This window comes from Patiria miniata, unplaced genomic scaffold (assembly GCF_015706575.1).
Source record: "Patiria miniata isolate m_02_andy unplaced genomic scaffold, ASM1570657v1 HiC_scaffold_26, whole genome shotgun sequence".
Taxonomy (NCBI): domain Eukaryota; kingdom Metazoa; phylum Echinodermata; class Asteroidea; order Valvatida; family Asterinidae; genus Patiria; species Patiria miniata.
The window spans coordinates 3,295,546-3,301,545 of NW_024037065.1; positions in this window are offsets into that span (position 1 = coordinate 3,295,546).

A 6,000-nucleotide genomic window follows, 5' to 3' on the forward strand; every position below is an offset into this window, starting at 1 on the left:
CGACACGTTTTTGTACATGTGGATGTGTGGCCTATGTTTACGGAGGCAGTCCAGTGAATAGGCCACATTTATGGGGCTAGACTTGAGACACTAAAATAAAAAAAATCTCTACTAATTTACACCCTATGAATCTTCAAATCAAAGAAAAACTAGTATTTATTTCCAATACAATCAAACAAAACAAACACAAAATTTCAATAAACCCGTAAAACTACGAAAATGTGTCACATATTTTACTGGTTTTGCAACACGCCACTCCATTCTCACCGTATCGATAGCAGTCTGGTGCATTGTGCCGAAAGTACACGTACGTCAGGTGATGAACATTTGGTACACGTTTTTGAGTTCAATGCACTTCAAGTGTGGTACTCATAGGCCGACACGGAGGGCGCCCTATCACTCGCACAGTGCTACCGGCGCCTAGCAGCCCCCGATCCGCGGGTATATCTCCAAGTACCAAAGATCCTAGAGCGCGCGTAGAGAGCGCCGCTACGCGGCACTATACCATCTTTGGTAGTACTACTAGCAGTCCAAGTCCATCGTTTAGTAATTACTTCAATCGGAAGAATTTCATTTCTTCTTCCAACTGGAACAAGATATTTGATCATGATCAGCATCGCTTGATCATGTTCAAACACCAACTTGCCCAACACCAAAAAAAAACAAGAAATGAACCCGCTTGTGCCACCTTGGCGCGTGCGCCCGGCTTACGCTTAAATGGATCGAGCAAGATGTCCACCTCCATCGGTTAACTCCTCGACTTTAACGCTTCGTGCATGCTTTTTCCTCGACGGAAAATCTAAAAATCCGCGAATATCTGCGTTTGTAAACTACAAACATTTAGGCCAAAAATAAGTCTCCGGTTTCTGCTATGCGCGCGCGTCGCCGTAGCCTTGCGCGTCGGCAAAATGAAAACAGTTTTTTTTTTTCAATACAAGATGATGTCTCAAAACCGCCAAATTCACTGGTTTGACTGTAATCCTGCTGCTGCACAACGGTGTTTTTAGATGGGGTTATGATCGAGAATAAGCTTTATGTGGCCTCTCTGGACTCCCATATATTTGCACTAAGTTTAGTCGGGCACCATTTGCAGTCATCAGCCGACAGTTGAAGCCAAAAAAAAAAAAACCAGGTAAAAAAAAAAAAAGCCGCGTCGCCGCACCACTTTTGGGGCAAGCTCCATACCAGAAACCGGAGACTTTTTTTTTTGGCCTTATACAGTCTTTTTTCTTTCTTCAAAGCCATTGTGTGTTTTCGTCAACATTTTTTTTTTCCTGAAGTGTATGACCTTTCAGATCCCAGTTTATTTTCAAATTTCAGTAACTCAGTCAAAGAATTGTTTTAATTATATACCAAAAACAATCCCACCCATCAACAATTAACTTACAATTCTGCAAGCAGCCGTTTTTCAAAAGACATCCTTCCACCTTTTCCAGATTCTTGCAACAATTTTTCATTGCAATTTGTCATAGATTTTGCCCAAAAATAGCAGCCGCTGAATCCGAAAATCGATCTTGCACCATTTTAATTTACTCCATCCCACAATTTCGTCAGACACACAAATTTCTATTTTCAAACAAAATTGAGAGCTGCTTTCCAGGCGCAGTGGCTCGACACCAGATTTGCCCAACATTAGTACAATGACCCCCGTACTTGTTAATTCAGTAGTGAACTGTCCGTCCCGAATGCTCCCTCGACAAAGAAACAAATTATAACGTGGTACTCAGATGACCCTCTAAAAATTGCTCCACAAAATGACATAGATACCACTTTCAAGCTACACCTTTATCACGACATTGGCCTATTAGCAAATACAAAAACAAGCATGTATTTACGAAAAGAAATAAAAGTGACCCCGTGCATGATCTATTATCCTTGAGGGATATTCGACGCGACTGTCATGAGTCTCTGTTATTCTTAAGGAACCAGACTTAACCGATTTTTAATTCATTTGGGTCAATTATCCGAAAAGCACTTCACGAGCTACGGCTACGTCTACTTCTTCGCATTTGTATTTTTAATTATATTTTGCATAACTGCTTAATTTCATAAACATTTTATTCAATGAATTTTATCCTAAATGTATTAATCACTGTTATCCAATTAGTTTGGAGCCCCTCGGCAGAAACTTGTTTCTTTTGGTTAATCCTGCGCGAGCTTTTTGGGTGTTGTTGTCTGTTATGTTTCTGTTATGTTTACTACTCAGTATTATTTATACATGTGATTGTTTTGTCTATAGTTCACTGTTTGCAATATCCCGGAAAATAAATAAATAAATAAACTAGAGGTTGTAGGAACAACCACACGTTGTTGGGCCATGGATTACCGCAAACTTTGCCACACACATCAACTCAAAATATGTATGTTTAAATCCATGTTTGACTTTTCAACATGCCGCCACAGGGCGCTCTAACATTTGATGACGTCACCTGTAAAATTGTTGTACAGTACTGCCTAGGCAGACACTCGAAACGTTGAAAGCAAGTTCGCACCTTCTGCCAATTTCAATTAATAAGACACTTCCGGTTTTGACCGGAAGGAAGAGTCACGTAATTTTGCACTTAAAACCAAAAATGAAGACCCTGCAATATTTTATCGATTGCCATAAAAAAACAAAATCAAATCTGTAGCACTTGATTTCATATTGATTTTCAAACATTAAATATGAAAATATTTATTTGCTTGTAATATGACACTTGATGACGTCATTGTGACGTCATCGCCAGAAACCTCCAGAGCTATATTTACTCTGCTATATATAGCCACATCTTGATTATATCTCTCACGGTTGATTTTTTTAGCAATTGTTTAAGGTTTAAAGGTCTTTTCTTTATAACTTCCGGTCTGATGACGTCATCCATTTTTTTCGCGCACAGGTCTTTTCTGCATTAAGTTCATCATGTATGTTACGTTTGAAGCGATCACCGCAAATTTCGTCACATACATCAAGTGATAATGCGTTTTTGACGTTTTTTAATCTGCCGCTAGAGGGCGCTCTAACACTTCATGGCGTCACCCATTATTTTTTTTGAAAGGTCAATCCAGGCAGACACTTAAATCGTTAAAAGCAAGTTCATATCTTTTTCCACTTTCAAATTATTAGGCACTTCCGGTTTCGACCGGAAGGAAGATCATGTATTACCATGTCGATTCCCGCAAATTTCAGGTTCCGATCTCTCACAGTTGATTTTATTTGGAATTTCAAAGATTAAATTTATTAAACTTTCGAGTGACGTCACGTCACCCATGATGACGTCATGATGACGTAATTACAAAAAAGACCATCTGCGGTGGATTGGGCATTCATGTATTGACAAATGAAGTTCATATATGTTTCCATTTCTCCAAACAGTTCCGGAAACCAATTCCGGAGAATATGCTGAGAAGATTACAAACAGTAAAATCTTACAAAAACAATAGGTATTGGGCTCAAGGCCCAACACCTAATAAATAAACCTCTTATGCATTCCAAACAAAAAAGACTTAACTCTAGACCTTTCTGCGCTAATTGGTTGGCAAACTGCATTTTTGCCAACCACGTACGGCCTGCAAAACTATGGAACGTCCAACACTGCAAAAATGAAGGAAGAGATATTACAGATCACCAAATTATATTTTGATACTTGAAAATACAACATTCTCTACAAAGCTACAAAATGTTTCCTACATATGCCTTTTTACTATGTGTTGCTGGCGTTATGAGAACTTTTTTGGAAAAATATGTTTCCAACCACGGCTTCAATTTATGCGCTTACGGCAGCCCATACAAAATGGCGCCAAAGTTTATAAACAAAAGAAAGGCTTATTATTTGCATACACCTTTGACACGCCAAACAACCACATATTTTAAAGGACTGTCAGCGCCATTTCAGTCCTCCGCGCAAGTTTGAACCTGCACGCACGCAAGTTTAAAGTGGCGCGTGCATTAATTTCCTTGCTACAAATTGCGCACGCAAGTTTAATCTTGCGCACTACATAGATTTCCCCCATGCGCAAGCAAATAAGCCGCCGAACTAATTTCTTCTTTCTGGTAAAAAATGCCGTTAACTCGTGCAGATATGTAACATTATTATTAAAGCAGATGTGTCACCGATTAATAGCACCACTGTGCTTCGTGAGACATTGCCTTTTTTCAAATACTATATTAACAGTAGGCCTATTATGCTAATGAGTGACTGTAAAGAGATTCAGATAGGGCTGGCAATTTAGGCACCATGATGTGTATTATTGTTTATGGCTTATTGGGTTTTTATTTAATAAACAACATATTTAGTCATTAAGTCGAATTAATTAAATTAATACATGAAATTAATTATCATTAATACATATATTTAAAGTACTTTTTAAAAAAAAATAATTACCATCTTATATGCATAGCATTTTAATTTAAAACATGTGAACATTAATCATAAATTATTGAGCCTGCAAATATAACAATTGTTAAAATAATACATTAAATTAATTACCTAATTTAGTAATGCGTTCATTAATTTTTTTTTTCAAATTAGGCATTTTTGAAGGGTACACAGCGTTCGAAATATTATGCAAAGTATTGTTAAAAACAATATGAGTTATTGTACCGTCCAATTAGTTAATTACTAAATTGATTAAATTGGTATTTTCTTTTTGTTTGACTGAACAACTTCAGTATACTTAAGCAATCGCCGCTATATTGTGCTTATTGATTGCTATCCCTTCCCCGCCGCGCCCCCGCCCCCTAAAAAAACTTCCCTGATAAGCACTGCTTAAAATCTCAATGTTTCTTTTCATTGACGCTAATTGAATTTCCCTTCTTATTATTTCTTTGTTCATTAATTTTTTTTCCATTATTTATTAATTAATTTCTCCATGTATATGTTCTGAATTTGTTTTTTTTCATCAATTACATTCCCGTCCGCAAGGTTCTCAAATTGCAATCGCCTTTGCGCAAGTTGTAACGAGCGCAAGCAAACTAAAATGGCGCGGTGTAATTTGCGTGCTTCGGGAGTCCCTCGCGCAAGTTTAAGCTTGTGTGCGCAAGTTTAAACTTGCGCGGGGGCCTTAAATTGCGCTCGACAACAATAAGACTAAGAGTTGAAAAGTACCTCCGGCGTTTCACAGCAGCTTCCAAGGTAAGTTCTACTTCATTTCATCCAACGTAAAAGAGGAAATATTGCACTTTGTCAACTGAGGATTTCAGTGGCGCTATACACCTATTCTCACAAACCAATTTTCTTCAACCTAACCATGCCACGGCCATGACGGTACTACTACTACTTGTACTAGCCTAGCCCCATAAATGTGGCCTATTTACTGGACTGCCTCCGTAGACAAAGGCCACACGTCCACATGTACAAAAATCGTGTCGACTTTGCCAAATTTTGATTTTCACATTTAGGCTTAGTTTGTACTCACCCACTTTATAGGCTAGGCTACTCACCCACTTTATAGGCTAGTCAGAAAGTGCTGCCTTTTTCAGATGCCTAATTTTTGTGAAATTTCATGTTGAAATTTTGATATGCACTGACGTGAAAAAAAAAGGAATCTGGAAATGTCACGAAAAATATACATCTGAAAAAGGCAGCACTTTCTGATTAGCCTATAAAGAGGGTGAGTATACTTCTAAAGCAAAAAACCCTACAAACTAAGCCTTAATGTGAAAATCAAAATTTGGCAAAGTCGACACGATTTTTGTACATGTGGACGTGTGGCCTATGTTTACAGAGGCAGTCCAGTAAATAGGCCACATTTATGGGGCTAGTACTAGCCTAGCCTAGCCACACTAGTGGGGCTAAGCCTAGCCTTATCATGCTTATCGCAAATTCCTTTAGACCTACCGTTTGATTGAATTTGTACAATGGTTGAAAGGCACTGTCGCAAGAAAAAGGATCCAAACATTGTATGTTTTTTTCCTTCCAACATTGCCTTCCATCTTTTGTACAAATTTTGCCATAAGGCTTGTTTTTATTACTGAAGCTTTAATGTGCACTTTTCAATTATTCATTTCCACAGATGGCAACC